Here is a 21,830-nt window from a genome sequence, read left to right on the forward strand (position 1 = left end):
AGTAGCAGTCGAGAAGGACAACAGGACACATCTTGCTGTCGAGTCGATTACTTGATCAATGCATGGTAGCCCGAAAGGATCCTTTGGGCAGTGCTTGTTTAGATCGGTGTAGTCGACACACATACTCCACTCGTTGTTGTTGTTCTTCTGGACAAGCACAGGGTTAGCCAGCCATTCGGGATGATAGACTTTCTTGATGAACCCTGCTGCGAGTAGTTTTGCCAGCTCTTTCTTGATGGCTTATCGCTTGTCCGGTGAGAAACGCCATAACCGTTGCTTCTTTGGTACGGCTTTAGGGTCGACCTTCAAGGCATGCTCGATCAACTCCTTGGGCACCCCTGGAATATCTGCTGGTTTCCACGCAAATACGTCTCGGTTGGCTCTAAGGAAGTTGACGAGCTCAAGTTCCTATTTGTCACCCAGTCCTGCTCCTATGATGGCTATTTTGGAGTCGTCTCCCTCTTGTAACTGGATAGTCTTGGTGCCTACATCACCGGTTGGTTTAACCGATGATTGGCTTGGTTTCTTGGAAGGCATCGACTCCTTGAGTGAGAGTTCTTTAGCGGCATCAAGTATTTCGCTGACAGAGCTAGGAACTCGGATAGTGAAAGGACTCCTGTATTGCCTGGCATGATCTATTGCTTCCTTGTCGCACTCGAAAGACTTGAGGAGGTCTCCCCGTAGTGAAAGGACTCTTGTATTGCCTGGCATCTTGAGGAGCAGGTAAACATAGTGCGGTACTGCCATGAACTTGGCTAGTGCAGGTCTTTCCAAGATAGCGTGGTAGGAAGATTCGAAGTTGGCTACTTCGAATTTGATATATTCTGTCCGGAAGTTCTGTTCTGTACCAAACGTGACTGGGAGAGTAACCGAGCCAATTGGTGTAGAGGAATTTCTGGGGACGATGTCGTAGAACAGAGCCTTGCTTGGAGTAAGCAGACTCATATAGTTGAGGCTCATCTTTATCAATGTGCTTGCAAAGATCAGGTTGAGCCCAGTTCCGCCGTCGATGAGTACTCGACTAAGCTTGGAGCCCTGAACGACTAGATCGAGTACTAGTGGGAACTTTCCAGGTTCAGAGAAGCTGGTCCAGTGATCCTCCCTGGAGAAGGTAATGGGGACCTCGCTATATTTGAGTGGCCTCTGAATTGCTGGCTCGACTGAGAGGATCTCTCTGAGTAGGAGCTTCTAAGCTCGTTTGGAGAAACTAGGATCTCCTCCAAATATGACGTTGACAACGTTTTGCTGCTGTTGGAAACCGCCACGGTCTTTCTTGTCGTCTTCATCATCTTTGTCTTGTTCTTTCTTTGGAGCAGCTGTAGGTGACAACTAGAAGGATTTGCGCAGGATCGTGCACTCCCACATCGAGTGGTTGCTCTTGGGATGGATTGGACATCTTTTGTTGTGTAAGATCTTGTCGAACTGATCCTACGGCTTGTTGCCCTTCTTGCCACGCGGTGTGCGATCCATAGGGCCGATAGTGTCGTCAGGCTTACGCTTGCGTGTAGGATCCCGCTGGTTGCTAGGCCCTCCACGGTCGTTGTGGCGCTTCCCGTTGTTGTTGTTGTTGCGGCGGGGAAAGCGACTGCGTTCTTGCTCCTCTTCATCTGCCCAGCACTGCATCATATCCCTCAGATCTACCACTATTTTGGGGCGATTACGCCCGAAGTCGCGGTACAGGGATTGGACGGTGATGCCGCTCTGGAAGTAGTCGATGACATCGTCGTTGGCAACATTGGGGATGATAGCTCTTGTGTCAAAGAAGCGCTTGACATAGGATCTGATCAACTCGCCTTGCTCCTGCTTGATCATGGACAGGGCATGGCGAGTTGCTACTCGGTGTAACGACCCTTGGAAGTTGTCGACGAATGCCTTCTTGAGGTCCTCCCACGAGCGGATTGACTCGCGCGCCAAGCTTTCGAGCCATGTGAGGGGTGCGGGTTCTAGGGCCATCGGGAGGTAGAGGACCTTGGTGTTGGTATCTCCCCCTACAACACTAATAGCGGTCGAGTATAAACGTAACCATTGAGTAGGGTCTTGCTTGCCGTCGTACTTTTGGATGTTCGTAGGCTTAAAATCCTTCGGGTACTCGATGTTGTCGAAAGCCCTGCTCAGGGCTTGGAAGTGATCAGAGTTGTCCGCAAGGTGTGCTCTGCGTCTTGCGTTGATGATGTCCCGTGTGTCCACGATGGAATCGGCTACTTCTTCCCTGTTGTGCCCGCGATTGCTGTTGTTGTGGTTTGGCTGAGGCCCAGGGGCTTGCTTTACTGGAGGTTGGCCACCACTGGGGCGATGGCTGCTCGCGACTTCTTGATCCTCTTGATTTCTTCGGTTCTGCTGCTCCTGCTGTTGTTGATGCTGGTGGCCTCCGGGGGTACGGCTTGCATGAGGTATGACTGTTGCGGTAGCCCTTGATCGTGTGCCATGCAGTGAGGACAGCGGGTTTTGTCTCTCGAGTTGTTCAATAGAGTTCTTGGTGAGATTTATGACTCGGTCTATCTCTGGATTCTGGGGCATCATCATGAGTCGCAGGGTTGCTTCTGTCATCGCAGCAATTGGTGTTCTGAAAACCGGATCTGCGACGTTGTTGAACTCGTTATTGAGGTTGCGCGGTGGAATTCGAGCACGTTCAGCTGCATGAACCCTACGTGCTTCTTTCCTTTGATTCCTTACCGTGCGGGCTGTATGAGTGGCTTCGTCTTCATCAGCTGGAGCGTCTTGGGTCAGATTGTGTGCTGAGATCTGACCCAAGGCTTTGTTTGGATCATGGTGGCTTGGAGCACCCCCGGGTTGGATGATTACCGGAACCAAACGCTCGTGAGAGAAGCTTTCTAGGTTTGATTCGTAATCAGCTAGGATAGTTCCACCGGAGCCAGTTTCCCTCTCAGTTTCGAGGGGAGTGCCGTGTTGAAATGGGAGATCATCAATGCTGGCGATTTCTCGTAGATTGTCGAGTAGTTCTGCGAGGATATGGCGTCGGCAAGATTTGAGTTGCATCTTAGCCAGTGCATTGGTGATGAAGTCCAGGCTGTCTTGAGGTGACTCGACTGGATCTGGATATTTATCGACAACAGGTGCCTCCTGACTAGCGGTGACTGATTGGTTTTCGAAGTGGAGTAGGCGATCCAAGCTACTTTCATAGATGGATCTGATCATCTGCCTGTAAAACAGATGATGAATTGCGCAATCCAAAAACAGGTTGAGCAAAAGGAGTCCCAATCCGAGTGGATTTTGGTTTGAGATCAATCTGAGTCTGAGTAGAACTCGAGTTGTTTTCGAGTTTCGGCTCGATCTCCTTGGAGAGGTCGGGAAGCAACTTAACGCCGCTATCATGAGATCTGGCGAGCTTGTTGGAGTCTTCCGACGTGGAGCTCTTCAGCGTGGGAGAGTTGGTTAAGTGGCTATTGAAGCCGCCTGAACCATTGGCGACGCAGACCCACGAACCGAAGATGAAGGTGGCGCCTTGAGGAGGCACCATGGTGCTGAAAGCGAAAGTGGCCATCGAACTCGCTGATGAACTCGCCGAGTCCCTTACCTGGCACGCCAGCTGACGGTGTTTACCGCCAAGCCTGCTTAGGGATACCCTTAGCAGTAAGGTTTGTAGTTAGGGATCGACGGCTCTGGAACTCGATGGTGCAAGCAACACAAAGATTTAGACAGGTTCGGACCGCGAGTTGCGTAATACCCTACGTCATGTGTGGTGGTTTGTATTGCCTTAGGTGTTGATGTGTTTCGAGGGGGTCCCTGCCCGCCCTTATGTATCCGAGGGGACAGGGTTACATGAAAAGTCCTAGCTGAGTACAGTTGGAGTCCTACTACAATACGATCGGGTAGTTTCCTTGTACTGCAGCTAGTTTCTACGCCTATTCGGGTAGTTACAAAAGAGGTAAGGTACATCCATGAGCTATCCCTTACTCTAGAACATTCTACGCCTGTGAGCAGTCCCGCTCCCCCGGGTCTGACACCCGCAGATTCCTCCTCCCGTTTTCTGCCCCTTGTTTTGCAGAATGCTTTTGGCTACCTTGATGTAGTCAGCAAGATTTGAATTCACCCGATCGATCCCTGAGAGCAAATCACCTGACCTTTTCTGTGGTGGGTTTAACACTTTAGGGTTCTGCTGTGACGTAGATGAGCCAAGGGCGGTTTCTGCAAGTTTGATACAACCCTCTATTGATCGTGAAACTCAATTTACTCCGTCGAGAAGTTCTGAATTCTTGATCTTGGGGTGTTTGATCATTTTTAGATGAGTCAAGTATTTTCCAAGGGTTTTGGAAAAGTCAGGTTTTTCAGAATAAGAGTTTGTGTCGAACTCGACTGAACCGAGAATTTGGTTTGGAGTCAACACGTTTTCTAGATTGTCCGAGTCGAGTTCAGGTAGAACTCTTTTTTCGTCGAGATCCGCAGACTCGCGGGTTTCGGCGACTAGGGAGGTGGTTTTCGGTTTAGGCGAGTTTGGTATGACAAGGTGGCTGTAAAAGCCGCCCGATCCGTCAGCCGTGTGTTGGCGCTCCTTAAGTACCCATTTTACTATATGATTAGGAGTTGTTTTGGTAAATTCTTCGGGATGATTCATGTACTAACCCGCCACTTGGCACCCAAACTTGACCGTTTTCGATTTTGTCCTGGATTTTGGAGCATGTTGCATTTTGACAGGAAATTGGACATTTTCAGAGATGTTTTGACGCATGGTTACAACTGGGCTAAGATGAGGAATAAGACAAAGAGGCCACACGCGAAATTGGAGGACAACAAGGGATCCACCCCTTGCCGGAGATTTCGTCACCATGATCGACTACACTTCGCTTAGCTTCATGGGGTAAAGTCCTCGTTTGTTCATGGGGTTGTAAGGAGATCTTGAGTTGTAATTGCCGAATCCTTTATGAGATTGATCTATCACGATTCTTGTTGATGATTCTTTGATGCTTAATAGTTCGCGACTTGGCTTTGGGTTTGCTTTGCTCTTGCATGGTTTACATAGATTGCATCAACTATCATGTTCTTGTTGATTCGTTACCGATTATCCTCGTGTAGTGACAGTATGCGGGAGGGAAAGGTTTTGATCTTGGAACACACCTTTGGTAGATTAGATCCGTTCTTCATTGCTTGGCGATTACATCTCTAGTGATCCTAGACCCTATGGATAAATGCTCTTCATATCTTGTGCACACGTCTATCATTGCTCACTAGTCTAGATTAGATTAGATTGGTTAGATTAGATCTATTTCACACTCATACACTCAATATAGATCTTTTACCAACATCATTAGTGCTTAGTTAAGCATAGTAATACACTTGTTCCGTGGATTGATAAACCTTGGGGGAATACTCTAAGGGAAAAGCTACACGATCCGTGTGCTTGCGGTACGTAAATTGGCGCTTTAAGAAGCGTCAACAAGCTTTTATGGCGCCGTTGCCAGGGAACAAGCGATTTTGCTACGTTTAACTTTGTATTAATTTTGTTGGTTACTAACACCTGACCTTTTTCTCCTGAAAATTTTTGTTTTTGTTTTTGTTTTGATTGTCTAGATGGCCCATCTCATTCAACACATGGAGGAAGGAGAAAAATCACTAAGGGATTATGCAAGCCCGTGATCGGAGGACTTCGACATGCAAAAATCAGATTCGGTGTTGCGAGCCACCGAGTACGAGGTCAAGCTTCAAATCATCAAGATGGCGGCGGCAAACCCCTTTAGAGGAGACGAGACGGACAACCCATATAGACATATCAAGTGGTTCACAATGCTATGCAACACGGTACAACAAGACGGAGTTCCGCTAGCTTGGTTTAGATGGAATCTTTTCCCATACTCACTTGCAGAAGAAGCGAGAAGATGATTTGCACTTGCATCTTTCGAGGTAAAAGGAAATTGAGATGACTTGATGAAGAAAGTTTGCGAGCGGTTCTTTCCGTTAAGCAAGGTTCAACATATTCGGAAGCAAGTGATCAACTTTGCGCAAGGAGAAGAAGAAGGGATAGATCAAGCATGGGATAGATTCAATGGATTGATTGAACAAGGACCGAAGCTCGGATTTTCCGGTGAAGTACTCTTGCATACCTTTTACTTTTCCCTAACCTCGAGTGCATGCAATTTGTTCAAATGTGTGCAGGAGGAGATCTCATGGAGAAAACACTCACGAAAGCTGCCCAACTCCTACAAAAAATCAGCAAGGTGGTGACCATGCGAAGAGATTGGGGAAAACGATGTTTGGCAAGCTCCGAGGAAGAATCTCAAGTGCGGGTGCTTGCTGGAATTTTCAGAAAAGAGACATCAGAAGTAAGGGAAGAACAACCGAAGCATGAGAAAGTCATAGAGACAAGCCATGATGAAGAAGCATCGATCCGGAGTGCAACAAAAGATGACCCAGAAAAGAAAGGAAGAACCATGGGCACCGCCAAATCGCTAAGGGAATTCGAGCAAATGGATTGGATACCAATTGACTTCGGAAGATTGTTCGACAAAGCAAGACCGCATCCAAATCAGCGAGGAATGGGGAAGGTGATAGTGGAAGATTTTCCGCCAGATAATCACACGAGATATACATTTGGCAAGGAATCGGCCGGTGATATTATTTGGAAACTTTTTGAAGAAAAAGAGGAAGAGATCGACTTGGACGAAGTGCTGGAGGTCAAAAAGATCATGGGAGTAAAATCGGAATCATCACCCTACGTGCACATAGCCCAAGTATATGCGATTGGAAGCGATCAAAGCGAAGGTAATCCATCACCCACACCTCGTGTTGATTGCATGATAGACGGAACAAAATGTTGCAATGTTTTATGTGACGTTGGCGCCCATGTTAGTGTGATGAGTTCCAAGGTTTATGTTGAGCTTTTTAACGAAACATCAAACCTAGATGCCACAATCATTAAATTGATCATGGGAGATGGTAGATTAATCAAACCGCTAGGAGTGCTTAGAAATCTAAATGTTGCTATAGCGGGTAAAAAAATTCCTACCGACTTTTTTGTGATTAATGCTGTTGATGATGAGCATGAAGGCATAATCCTTGGAAAACCCTTTCTCAAATTAGTAAATGCTGTTCTAGATGTTGGAAAAGGGATTGTCACTTTTGATCTAGATGGAGAGAAGTGCATATTCGAATTTCATTCGAAACCGTCTTTTGCTTCACCTCTACCTCTTGATAACGAAGAGGTAGAGAGCATTCGTTCCATTGATTCTTTCAGGGATCCTATCCAACGCGCTTTGGAGAATGGAGACGCTCAAGATGATCAAGATGGAGAACTAGTGGAAACAATGGAAGAGTTGAAGCCGCAACATGGGAATTTGGAGGAAGAAAAATTTGAAGACATTGGAGAGTTAGATCAAGAAGAGGATGGTGCGCCCGATGTTGAGATGAAGCCACTTTCCAAGGGATTGAAATATGAATTTTTGGGAGATGGCAAGACTTTTCCGGTAATTGTTAGCGATGAATTGAGCCCGGAAGAGATGGAGAAGTTGCTGAATTTATTGAAGAAGCACAAAAAGGTGATCGGCTACTCGATTAATGACTTGAAAGGTATTAGCCCCGCTTTTTGCACACATCATATACAACTCGAGGAGCAATACAAGCCGGTCGTAGAGCATCAAAGAAGGTTGAGCCATACTATGCGTGATGTGGTGCAGAAGGAGATTATCAAATTGTTGAATGCTGGAATAATATACCCCGTGCCACATAGTGATTGGGTAAGCCCCGTTCATTGCGTTCCAAAGAAAGGAGGACTCACGGTTGTGAAAAATGAGAAAGCGCAATTGATACCGCAAAGAACCATCACGGGATGGAGGATGTGCATCGATTATAGAAAAATGAATAAGGCAACGAGGAAGGATCATTTTCCACTACTATTCATTGACGAGATGCTAGAAAGGTTGGCAAAGCATTCACACTTTTGTTACCTTGATGGATACTCGGGATTCTTCCAAATACCTATTCATCCGGATGATCAACATAAGACCACATTTACTTGCCCGTATGGAACTTTTGCATATCGGAGGATGCCTTTTAGATTGTGCAATGCGCCCGCTTCTTTTCAAAGGTGCATGATGTCTATATTTTCAGATTTCATAGAAGAGATTATGGAGGTATTCATGGATGATTTCTCGGTGCATGGTACTAGCTTTGAAAATTGCTTGGCAAATTTGGAGAAAGTTCTTAAAAGATGTGGAGAGGTTGATCTTGTGCTTAATTGGGAGAAGTGTCATTTCATGGTGAAAGAAGGAATTGTCCTCGGTCATGTTATCTCCGAGAGAGGGATAGAGGTGGACAGAGCAAAGATAGAAACCGTGGAGAAATTGCCACCACCTACGGACATCAAATCTTTGAGGAGCTTCCTCGGTCATGCCGGATTCTATAGGAGGTTCATAAAGGATTTTTCAAAAATCACCAAGCCATTGACACAACTTCTCCAAAAAGATGTGGAATACATCTTCGATAGTGATTGTCTTCACGCATTTCGAATACTCAAGCAATCCCTCATAAGTGCTCCTATCATGCAACCTCTAGATTGGAATCTACCTTTTGAAATCATGTGTGATGCAAGCGACTACACCGTAGGAACCGTTCTTGGACAAAGGAAAGAGGGGAAGGTAAATGCTATCTACTACGCAAGCAAAACTCTCAATGAAGCCCAATTCAATTATGCAACAACGGAGAAAGAATTGCTTGCCATGGTATTCGCCTTCGAAAAATTCAGATCATACAAAGTAAATTCAAAGGTGATAGTTTATACCGACCATGCGGCAATCAAGTATCTCTTGTCCAAGAAAGATGCTAAACCACGCTTGATTCGATGGATCCTATTGCTATAAGAATTCGATGTGGAGATAAGGGACAAGAAAGGAGCAGAAAATGTTGTGTCCGACCACCTATCAAGGATGAACCATGGAGATGATGGAAAAGAACCGATCGAGGATCAAATGAGAGATGATCACCTATATAAAATTCTCAACAAAGATAGTTGGATGAATGAAATAATAAGGGCAATAAAAGGGATGCCCTTGGATCACTTAGACAAGAATGCATGGAAAAGAGTGATCGTGGAATGAAGAAAATACTATTGGGATCCACCATACTTATATAGATATGGAGAAGATGGAGTCCTAAGAAGATGCATACCGAGGGAGGAACGTGAAGAAGTTCTAAGGAAGTGTCACTCGTCGGGATATGGAGGACATTATGGGCACTTTAGAACTCAAGCTAAGGTATGGGCTAGTGGATTCTATTGGCCCGAGATGCATGAAGACGCGAAAAGATTTGTTTCGACTTGTCCGGAATGCCAAAGGACGGGGAATATCTCACAAAGGAATGCCATGCCGTTAAACTACAACTTGCAAATAGATCTATTTGATGTCTGGGGAATCGATTTCATGGGACCATTCGTGAACTCACATGGGTTTGAGCATATATTGGTGATGGTGGACTATGTTTCTAAGTGGGTTGAAGCTATGCCATGTCGGAAGGCATCAATGGAGGAGTCCATATACATAATTAAATCGGTAATCTTCCCTCGATATGGCATCCCGAGAATCTTGATAAGCGATGGAGGAACACACTTCACGGGCAAAGACTTTGGTAGATGCTTGAAGAAGTTGGGAATTGAACATAGAGTGTCCACGGCTTATCACCCCCAAACAAACGGACAAGCGGAAACTTCGAATAAGCAATTGAAGGACATTTTAAAGAAGACCATGGTAAAAGGAGGAAAAGATTGGTCGAAGAGACTAAATGATGCACTATGGGCATATCGTATGGCACACAAAACCCCGATTGGTATGACTCCTTATCAATTTGTTTATGGAAAAACATGCCACTTGCCAGTTGAGCTAGAACATAAGGCGTATTGGGCAATGAAGGAAATGAACTTTGATGCGGAAGCCGCTGGAATTAAAAGAAGAATCCAAATAAGCGAATTGGAGGAGTTAAGATTGAAAGCGTACAATAGTGCATCAATTTACAAAGAAAGGATGAAGAGGTGGTACGACAAGCGATTACAAAACAAGGAATTCAAAGAAGGAGACAAGGTCCTACTCTACAATTCAAGATTCAAACTTTTTGGCAAAGGAAAATTACAAAGCAAATGGGATGGACCATACATCGTACACTCGGTTTCACCCACGGGAGAGGTGACAATCATGGATGTGAAAGGTGATCAATATGTGGTGAGCGGACAGTGACTAAAGGTATTCTTGGAGCCCGACGTCGTGCCCCTTCATTACATTGACATATACACCATGGAGGAGGAACCGGAACGTCAAGCCTAACGACATTAAGCAAGGTAAGTTTGTAAATATTCTCTTTTAGATTTTATTTTCGTAGTTTTATTTTTATTCTGGACGAACTTTGAGTAAAACATAGACTCATAATTTGTTGGTGAGCACCTCGGAAAAAGCTGGAGTCCAGGGGGCCGAAAAACCCCCTGGGCCGGCCGACCCAACACCCCTATGCCGGCCGGCCTGAGGCTCCTCGTGTGCGATTCGGTCTCGATTTTTGGTAAGTATGAGATAAGGAAATTTCAAACATGTGCCTTATAGATTTCGCATGCCAAAACTGAAGAGATATTGGACTTCTCGTCCAAGTCTTTTCGGGACATAAATAGAGGCGCGGGTTAGATCTATTCTCTCATACTTTTCAATCTACACCACCACCTCGTGAGAGACTTCGACAATGGCCGGTCCAACGAGCGCAAGAGCCATGATTGCAGCAATGGAGATTGAGGAGAGGGGCTTGATGCCCGACACCCCCACGCCAAAGACACCTAGCCCCATCTTGGCAACCGGTGTGACACCCCTCCTTGTTGAAGCAAAGCGATGTGAAGCGAAGGCCTCTCCGAAGAAATTCAATACCCAAGCACGGATGAGCGTCGGAGGGAAGAGCCTTCAATGGTGCAACGAGAAGCTAGCTCAAGCTCAAAGGGTGGTCGTCGTCATCAGCAGCGACGAAGACAAAGGCGAGAGGCGACAAGACAAAAAGCCACCCGCGCCTAGGCGTTCCTTGCGCCTCGTCGGAGTCAAAAGAAAGAAATACATCGAGCACACCCCGGAGCTGAAGGATTATGCGGGGGACAGCAATTGGGAGAGCATCATGAGCCTTGGTTCATGGGGCGCCACCGGTCGTGACTACGATGATGATTGGCCGGGGTGGGCCGAAGAGGAGAGAAAAGAGGAAGACGACCCCTCCGGAGGTGATAGCGGCAAGAAGAAGAAGGACGACGACGAATCCGAAGACGACAGCCCCAACCGCGGCGACCATCACTTCGGGTGCTGTGTCAAGTGCCGCAATGAAATCGCGGATCTCCGCGCCACCATTGATCGGTGCCACGATCGAATCGTGGCAATGGATCGAAGGATGGACGACATCGAGAGCTTGGCCGAGAGAGACTACAACTTCCTTGTCCGCAACATAAGGAAGTTATTCGGGATGGTTGGTGATCTACAAAAGCAAGGAGGAGGGCGCCCTAGATGCAATTGCCCTAGGTGCCGTTGAGAACGCCGACGAGCGTCACACCCGTCTTTTATATCATTGCGACGAGGATGCCGCATAATCTAAGCATGGGGGGGAAGGTGTGTGACGACTCGTAGATTGAATTTTGGTCTTTGTTTACTCGAAAGTTCGTCGTGTACGTGTCTTTAATTTCGCATGTGTGAGAGTCATAGTCTAGTGTTGTGTGCTTTATTTTTCGCATGTGTGATAGTGAGTCTTAAATTAGTGTTGAGTCATGAAAAAAAATAAAAAGAGTCTTTGTTTTTGTTGGATCATGCAATTTTATTTATGCATTCAATTTTACTTTATTTTCTTTAAAGCAATTGTTCACGAGCGTTGTCATGAAAATTATTTCGTATTTGTGGAGCTTAGTAAATTATTCGCCCATGTTAATACCCACACTTGAGCTTTGATCTAGCACTTGGTTTTGATTACGCTTGCGAGTAAGGCATGATTTGGAGGACTTTAATTTCATAAAATTAATAAAACCCCTACAAACATAATGTTGATCAAGTTCTTGACAAGTCGAGAGTAAAAATCCTATCATCCAAAAGCTTTATTCGTTCCACCATAAGCATTGGATGTGCATTGAGTTGAGTTAGGATTTCTTTCTCTTGGGAGTTTTAATTTCGAGCAATGATCATGTCCGTATTTTTCATCTCTGAATTGCTAGCCACGTCAATATTCGGTAATAAGAATTCCTCATTGGAATAACTCATGAGATCTACCGGATTCCAAAACCTGAACCTGAGATTATCTTGTTTATTATCCTTTTCCTTGACCACAACCCAATTATGAGGATACGTTCTGTTTCTGTGCATGATTTGTATAAAACATAATTTTGGGACGAAGAAAGGAAGAAGTACTGGAAAGATGGACCGAATCCGACCTGGAAAAGCACCAGGCCGGCCGGCCTACACCCCTTGGGCCGGCCGGCCTAGGCCCCTCTGGCCTCGGCTCGGGCTCCAAAAATTCAGGGAGCCTTTTTGGAGATTTGCCTATCTATGTTTTATAGAAAGTGTCCTATGAAAAGGTTCGGAAAAGAGAAAGAAAATTCGGGAGAAAGAAAGAAAGAAAAAAAATGTGTATGAGAAGAAAAGAATAAATGAAGGGATTCTATGGTTAGAGAAGTGCAAAGAGATATCACCTTGTTGTTTGAGAACAATATCCTCAATTCCAACCATGTGCAATCCGACAACGAGGACGATGCTTGTGCCTTGAAGTCAATCTTTTTGTAAGCCTTTGCACATGTCCACCATTCTAAATCTTCTTACCCTTGAACCCTTTACATTATGGAGAAACTCTCATGATCATTGGCTCGGAAGGTAAGCAATCATTAGAAGGTTTTCTTAATTTGACAATATATGTATATACTTTGCTAAGCCTCACATATAGCCCCACTTTATACTTGAGAGACTTTTGGGAGATGAGAGTTTGCAAATAATAATAGGATAGCCACTTATATTGAGAGACATGAAAGGACTTGTGCAAGAATTTTTGGTCTAACCTTTGTTGTAGGGTATTTTGTTTCTTAAAAAAAGAGAAAAACCTCCAAGGATGGCAAGAAAAGCAAGTGTTGTCGATATTCGAGTTGCCGGCTAAAGGTAAGAGTCGTGGAGTAAAATTGGATGAGTTTTTAAATGCCCATGATATGATTATCCTCGCTGCTCCTCTGACCTTTGTTTGAAGAAATATTGTTAGACTTGTTTGCATAAGTAAATCTTGCTGTTTGAGAACTCTTGAGCAACCTTTGGAAGGATTTGATGATTTGATTTGCTCGAGGACGAGCAAAAGCTAAGCATGGGGGGAATATTGGTGCTCCTTAAGTACCCATTTTACTATATGATTAGGAGTTGTTTTGGTAAATTCTTCGGGATGATTCATGTACTAACCTGCCACTTGGCACCCGAACTTGACCGCTTTCGATTTTGTCCTGGATTTTGGAGCATGTTGCATTTTGACAGGAAATTGGACATTTTCGGAGATGTTTTGACGCATGATTACAACTGGGCTAAGATGAGGAATAAGAGGAAGAGGCCACACGCGAAAGATGGGACCGAAAGGGGCAAGAAAGGGCCCAAGCCGGCCGGCCTGGAGCCCTTGGGCCGGCCGGCCTAGCCCATTTCGGAGCCCAATCGGTCTCAGTTTTCTTCAGCACGAAGTATGCGTCAACCCTAATCTATGTTTTACCAAAACTACCGACCATATCTTCCTATAAATACCCCGAAGCTGCCGTCAAAGGGGGAGGACAGAGAGCATCGAGAGGATCTAGAGAAGAGCATCCAGAGATACATTCGAGTTAGACACAAGAGAAAGGCGACACCGGAGACCTCATCGTCCCTCGGCGCCACTGCAAGTTGGAGGACAGCAAGGGATCCACCCCTTGCCGGAGATTTCGTCACCATGATCGACTACGTTTCGCTTAGCTTCATGGAGTAAAGTCCTCGTTTGTTCATGGGGTTGTAAGGAGATCTTGAGTTGTAATTGCCGAATCCTTTATGAGATTGATCTATCACGATTCTTGTTGATGATGCTTTGATGCTTAATAGTTCGTGACTTGGCTTTGGGTTTGCTTTGCTCTTGCATGGTTTGCTTAGATTACATCAACTATCGTGTTCTTGTTGATTCGTTACCGATTATCCTCGTGTAGTGACAGTATGCGGGAGGGAAAGGTTTTGATCTTGGAACACACCTTTGGTAGATTAGATCCGTTCTTCGTTGCTTGGCGATTACATCTCTAGTGATCCTAGACCCTATGGATAAATGCTCTTCATATCTTGTGCACACGTCTATCATTGCTCACTAGTCTAGATTAGATTAGATTGGTTAGATTAGATCTATTTCACACTCATACACTCAATATAGATCTTTTACCAACATCATTAGTGCTTAGTTAAGCATAGTAATACACTTATTCCGTGGATTGATAAACCTTGGGGGAATACTCTAAGGGAAAAGCTACACGATCCGTGCGCTTGCGGTACGTAAATTGGCGCTTTAAGAAGCGTCAACACCGTGCATGCCCAGGAGCCGAAAACGAGGGTTGTGCTTTCCGGCACGTTGTTGGTGTCGCTTAATCCAGCCATCGAATTCGCCGATGAACTCGCCGAATCCCCTACCTGGCGGACCAGCTGTCGGTGTTTACCGCTGTAACACCCTAATTTAAATTTCAGCTTTAATAATAAATTTAATTGGTTTATTTAATTTTCTAAGGATTTAATTGGTTTAGTCTTGCATTTAATCTAATTTTTGCTTCATAAAGTAATTAAAATTTTATCTTAGGTTCAACTTATTGGTGCATTCATGTTGGTGCATGGCTTTCACTTTGTTTGAATGTTAGGGTTGGATTCAAATTCAAGTTTGAATTCAAATTAGTTTGAGTGTGTTGGAAAAGAAAAGAGAAAGAAAACGAGAAAACCCAGAAACCGAACCCAATCTAGTCAGCCCACCAAAACCCGAAGCGGGCCAGCCTTTCTCCTCTATTCCTTTTTCCCCGCAGCCCAATCTCGCGCTCAGCCCGATCCGGCCCAACCTTTCTCCCTTTTCCTCAGCCCAGCGCGGGCCCGTTCTCTCCCCTGCGGCCCACAGCAGCTCGCGCCTGGCCCAGTCCAGCGCTCCGCTTCCCCCCCCCGGCAGCCCGCTCGCCCCGCTCCCACGTTCCCAGGCCAGCTCTCAGCCGCGTTTCCCTCCCCGTGACTGACAAGCCGGCCCAGTCCAGCCAGCAACCCCCGCTCCACCCCGCACAAGCGCAGCGCCCCGCTGACCCACCTGCCCCACCTGGCAGCCTTGTCACCTTCCCCTCTCCACTGCGCCAACGAAATCCGTTTTTCTCGCCGGAGATCGCGTCGCGCCCTCCACGGCGCGCATCCCCAGGATCCCCGCCGGCCTCCTTTAATTGGCCCCGCATCCCTGCGCCCCCTCATTCCATCACGCCGCCTCCCCCGAGCCTGCCCGTGGAGTCCAGAGGCGCGGAGAACCGCTGCTTCGACCCTTCCACGGCCACCGCCAGCATCCCGCCGCCGGTCAACGACGTCGGCTCCCCTGCGCCGCAATCAGTCCACCGCAAATCCTCGGTAAGAACCCTAGATCCCCGAGCTTTCTTTTGCGCTAAGCCTTTTAGGCCGTAGGCCACTCCGTTGTCCGGGCGCCACTCGCCGACGCCCCGCCGCCGTAGCTCCGCCGTGGCGGCTCTGCAACACCCCACAGTACCGCACGACCCCTGAACCGGTTTGCCCGCACCTTGCACAAACTCCCTGACCCAAGCTCGGGTCGGATTGACCCCGGAGTGGCGGTCTTGGCCAAGTTCGGCGAGCTTTTCCCCACGCGCCGCCGCGGGACCTCTGTCCCGGCGAGTCCCCGCCGCCACACCGCGCCCAACCTCCCTGGGCCGCCCGATCCTAGACGCACGACCGAGATTAGATCGGGGTACCCGCCTCGTCCTGGGCCGCGTGATCGCGATCCAACGGCTTGGATCCACGCGTACCGGTTCGGCCTTGGAATTTTGTTAAAGAGACCCCCGCCTTTCTGACTATCAACCCGCAGTCCACCTCTAGTTAAAAGTATTTGCAGATTAGTCCAGGAATTAGCGCCCAGCCCCCTTAACTCTTTAAATTTTGAACACGCGGTCCAGCCCTGGCATTTTTGTGAGTTAGACCCTAGAACTAAGGTTTAATTATGTTTAGGCCCTCAGTTTTTGCAGAAAACCCCCTGGAACCTTAGTTTTCTTGCAGTTTAGTCCCTGAACCTTGTTTTTAGCCTAGAAAACGCGTTTTAGCTCCGTTTTTAGCGTTCTTTATATCCACGCGATCGTTGTAACGTGTAGAACAGTATTAGAGTAGTTTAGTGTGCTGTTTTTATGTATTGATGTACTGTTTCTTTGTTTTTGTTAATGTTTGTTTGTATGCTTATTTTCGTGTATTGTTTTGGCCATGTGTTCGTGAGTAGACGTTGATCCATCTGAGGAGCACCAGTACCAGTACCAGGAGCAGCCATCTTCCGAGCAGTTTGAGCAGCAGCCAGAGCAGTACGAGGAAGGCAAGTATAACATGAACAACCCATCACTTTTAAATACTTCTTCATACTGCATTTAATACTATATGCCTATAAGGACTTTCCTAGCCACTTTATATCCTTTATATATATCCTTTGGGTTGCATCTTGGTTAGTTGTGCTAGGTTGCTGCGCTACAACACACTCTGGTCCTTTTTAATTAATTTGATTAATGGTTTACTTGAACTTAATTCTGAGAGTGGCCCTCTGTGTGGATGAGTGACTCACGTCTCGTTAAAAGATGGTTTTTGTAGAAACATGGTTTAGGGGGCCAGCACGGTGCTTAGTGCTTGGTTGGCCACTCTCCATAAGGACCGGTTCATAGAGCGACAACCTGGGACAACAGCGCTACCACAAGGCTAGAATGGGATAGACTTGGCGTAATAATTAGATCTTTTTGGTTTGAAGTAACTTACCTGCGGGGCAAGAGTAGCAAGCTTCAATGGTCCCTGCTCCTCCGGCTTGGTCTGTGCTACGTGCTTGTACCCCTGGAGGTGGGCTCCATCGTCGCCGACCTAACTCTCGCGGTTACGCCTTACCAACGAGATTCTTTGTAAAGGCCTCGTAGTGAGTCGCTAGTCATCTCACCTAAGGAAGTGTGATGAACCTCTGGCGTAGCTCACGACTTGTGGGTAAAGATGTGCAACCTCTGCAGAGTGTAAAACTGGTATACTAGCCGTGCTCACTGTTATGAGCGGCCCAGATCCTCCTTTTGATTAGTGAAGTTATCTCCTTCCGACGGGGGAGGTGCTTCTCGGGGTTACCTTGGTGGCTTGGTTTTGGTATGGTTCTCAGTAGTAGTATAATTAATTCTGATTAATTACTATGTAACTGGGTCAATGGTAATTCATCAACTCGTAGTAAATAGCTTTAATAAAATTTTGCCAAGATTTAAAGCTAATGCAGTTGAGTCAGCCAACCTTAGAGCCTCATAGTTTGTGTTATACTTGTTGAGTACAAGTTGTGTACTCACCCTTGCCTCTTCTCTACTTTTTCCTCTTGGCTACGCTACTGCTGCTCAGTTCCTGCCGACTCGAGGGAGTTCGTCCAGCGCTACCAGGACTTCGAGGACTTCTAGGTGTTCGTCTCCCAGTCGACGTCCCTGTGGCGCCCTGCTTCAGCTTCGGAGAGCTTTATCGTATTTTGTACTTCGCTACCGCTGTATCAGACATTTATGTCATTATTGTAATAAATAACATTCGTACTTCGATTTATTATATCTTTTTACGTGATATGTGCTATGATATACTGTTCATTCTGTTGTTTATACGTGTGACTTGATCCTGGCACGTATATGATTGCTCGGTTTATGTTCTTTTATAAACCGGGTGTTACAACCGCCAATCCTGCTTAGGGATACCCTTAGCAGTAAGGTTTGTAGGTAGGGATCGACTGCTCTGTAACTCGATGGTACAAGGAACACAAAGATTTAGACAGGTTCGGGCCACGAATTGCGTAATACCTTACATCCTGTGTGGTAGTTTGTATTGCCTTAGGTGTTGATGATCGTTTGGAGGGGGTCCCTGCCTACCCTTATATATCCGGGGGGACAGGGTTACATGGAAAGTCCTAGTCGAGTACAGTTGGAATTTTACTACAACACAATCGGGTAGTTTCCTTTGTGCTGCAGCTAGTTCTATGCCTATTCAGGTATTTACAAAAGAGGTAAGGTACATCCATAAGCTATCCCTTACTCTAGAACATTCTATGCCTATATGCAGTCCCGCTGCCCCGGGTCTGACACTCGGGTAATTTGCTCTTCCAACCTGTTGACGGTGCTTAAGTGCCATTTTCACCCATCAACTATACTCAATAATAAAGGAAAACTACATGCCTTACTCACATATTTGTATCACCAACCTCGCTCTACAGTTGTTTTTGATTTTTGTACATTTCAGATGAGCAAGAGCGGAATAAGACGAAAACACGCAGCAGACGCCACCTAACTACGCAGAATATCGCATCCGGCGTCACACCCTTACAAAGAGGGCCCACATGTCAGAGGAAACGGGGCCTCCACGCAAGATGCACTGGAGGATAAGGATAAGATCCAACGAATCAACCACTCAGCAAAGGATCCGCACGAACGGCTGACAGGTACGGTCGGCCGAAATTGGCCTGCAACGTGTCCAGGTGCATCTTGAGGAGGAGTCACGGCCAAGGCACCTGATCACCTTCCATATATGCGCTGGCGGGAAACCGACCTCCAAGTAGTATAAATAGGGCCTCTATCTCCCCCTCTATCTGGGTACGGATAGAGGTTCGTTGTGCTTTCGGGCTTGCTTTAGTGTTTTACTCGTCCATCCGAAGGGTGGGAGACCTGGGGGCACTAGAGTAGTGACTTCATACACGAGCGTGGTGCTCGGGTATTCGGGATCCTTCGGATATGACCGTGCTCCACGGTGTGACTGGGGTAGACGGCAGGTGGTGACAGCCCTGTCCGTCTGGCGTAACAGCGGTGTTGCATTTAGCGTACTCCCCGACGTTCGGGTTCGGTGTAGTAGTTCATGCAAAGAGGTAACGGAACTGGATGTTCTCCAGTGCAGGACCTTCTCCCCGCTATCCCATTTTCCTAGCACCTGCAGTCCTAACCATGATCTAACATGACCCCAGCTTTGGATAGAAGCACTAGGACACCTAACCTAGCCTAAGCTCCAGCTGACTTGACGTAGGATAGAGTAGTTCCTTGTTTTATAGTTTCTCTCCTTTATTCCTTCCTCTTGGAGTGCGGATGTGTGTTGTGTCACATTACACTTGCTTATTCTTTATTTGTACTTACCCCTGTTAGAGCATTGCCTATTACTTGAGGCACAATGTCATGGTTAATGTTGAGTACAATACCTTTGCCACTGCCATTCTTTGGGACACAAATAAATGACGATACCCTTACTCTCCGGGTGAAATGCTATAACGATATATCTGTGCGCTTGCGGATCCATCTGTAATCGTATTGATTATACCACAAGAGGGGCACCCCTTGGGTGCAGTTGCTAGGATGGGTTCGGCGCCCTCATTTCTAGTGATTGCACTAAGGACCGCCAATAGGCATTTCTGGTGATGTTGCTGGGAATTAACCATTCCTAGTGATTGCGCTAAGAAATGTCAACAAGCATTTCTAGCGCCGTTGCTGGGGATTAACCATTCCTAGTGATTGCGCTAAGAAATGTCAACAATCATTTCTGGCACCGTTGCGGGGGACGGCATGTGAAGAAAGATATTGTGCTGATATTAACTTAGACCTTGTACTCAGGATATAGTCTTTACTCTTTCAGGCTAATGTCACTTTATGTCTTCTTTTATTTTTGATTTGAAAGAAGACAGGGGTAGTGTATGACCGGTTTCTCCCTACCAGAAAACTACACAGACAATCCAGAGAGGCTCGTGAGAAGGGCACGACCTCGCATCGTTCCTCCTCTCGCTATCCTCCCGGCACAGGAACCCATTTTGGAAGCACCACTCGTTCTTGAGGCTATGGCTGAAAAGACTCTCCGCGAGTTCTCCGTCTCCTCCACCGACAATGTGGCCACTGGCCCCAACATCAATGTCGGGGACGTGAACTTCAAGCTCAAATCAAGCCTCATCAACATGGTGCAGGCTAGCCCATTCTGTGGCAAGCCAAATGAGGACGCAAATGCACATTTGCAGAATTTTCTGGAGCTCTGCGACACCGTTGTCATATGGGGTGTCGCCGCCGACGTTGTCAAGTTTCGTCTGTTTCCCTTTTCCCTTCTGGGGAAGGAGAAATAGTGGTTTTATAAAGAAAAGGACATCGACACCTGGGCCAAATGCTCCAAGGCGCTCCTCGCAAAATTCTTCCCGCTGGGCAAAACAAATGCCCTGCGCGGGAAAATTTCAAGTTTCCAACAGACGGGGATGGAATCCATCCCAGAAGCTTGGGAGAGGCTGCGGGAATACATCCTGGCCTGTCCTCATCATGGCATGGACGAGTGGCTCGTCCTGCAAAGCTTCTACAACAGGCTCACAACGACATCTCGAGCCAATATTGATGCTGCTGCTGGAGGAGCCTTCCTCGACCTAACCATAGCCAAATCCAAAGCATTGGTCGAGAAGAAGGTCTCCAATCAGGGATGGAGCGATGAACGACTCCAACCCCGCACCAAAGGCATGCATACCGTCAAAGAAACGGATATAATTGCCGCGAAGCTGGACCTCCTAATCAAGAAGATGGAGGAAGGGAGAAAACAACCGATCCATGCTCCCGTTTATGCCATGGGTTCGCACTTCATGTGAAACCCGAAACTCGTGAAGACTGTGCCTACCTCAACAACAACAACAACAGGTACCGTCCACAACAAGGAGGCCAGGGGTGGAACCAGCCACGTCCACCTTTTCAGGGAGGTAATAACTACAATCCTTCTTATAATTCGAATTTCAATTCAAACCAACCTCCCTTGAGAGAACTTGTCTTGGCCAAGTTAAAATCAACGAAAATATAAATAAAAAGCTTTTGGCCAATGACAAATCCCTGGAAAGTTTAAATGTCAAGCTTGAAACTTTGGCTTCAACTCTTAAAAACCAGTTAAGTTTCAACAAAATGATTGAAACCCAGCTTGCACAAATTGCTGCTGCTTTACCTGCGGTTGAGAGCGGAAAATTTCCTGAGCTCTCAAGAGGATGACGAGGTTGGGCTCGTCCCGTTCAAAGGGCGAGTCGAGCTCTCATCATTCCCCCGAACCTGCACCAACACCGACCATGATGGACTATGGGCAATACGAACAAGAAGATCTATTCGAGGAGCAAGCTGAAGAACCGCAAGCCGAGGACATGGAAATAGATGAAGATGATGCACCATACCTCGACTTGCAAGATGACCAGAGCATCAAGCCTATGCCATGATCAAGAATCGAAGCTTTGGTCATACCAGAGCCTTCGATCCGGACCTTCTCGAAAAAACAGGTATGGACGTTGATGTAACACCCCAGGTGTTAATCACCTATAGTTAATATTAATCACAGACTTAACATGATCATTAGTATTAAAACCTGCATGAGTAAAACCACTGGATAAATTTTTGCTAGCAATTTAACCGAAGAGACCAGAAAATTTCTTTCAAAATGACTTCTAACAAAAGTTCGAGCTATTTTTGAAATCAAATTATATTAAAATTCAAGAACGTGGAAATAAGTGTGTTTTAGCTAAAAATATAGTTGTGGATGCCAAATGACTCAGTTTTGATGTTTGAACAAATTTTCAAAATAAATCAAGTCGACTCAATCGCAATTTATCTCTGGGAATCATTGTGAACCCGGAACTTCCGGGTGTGAATCCGGAAATTCCGGAAT

At 46.4% G+C, this 21,830-nt stretch overlaps 1 non-coding gene across 1 annotated transcript; it reads right to left on the minus strand.

Annotated features, from left to right (window-relative positions):
• Positions 1 to 20,359: 20,359 nt before the first annotated feature.
• Positions 20,360 to 20,468, minus strand: LOC120657749. Its single transcript, XR_005668289.1, has one exon. It is a non-coding gene; the product is annotated as a small nucleolar RNA R71 (small nucleolar RNA).
• Between the last annotated feature and the right edge of the window lie 1,362 nt (positions 20,469 to 21,830).

This window comes from Panicum virgatum, chromosome 1N (genome assembly GCF_016808335.1).
Source record: "Panicum virgatum strain AP13 chromosome 1N, P.virgatum_v5, whole genome shotgun sequence".
Lineage (NCBI taxonomy): Eukaryota > Viridiplantae > Streptophyta > Magnoliopsida > Poales > Poaceae > Panicum > Panicum virgatum.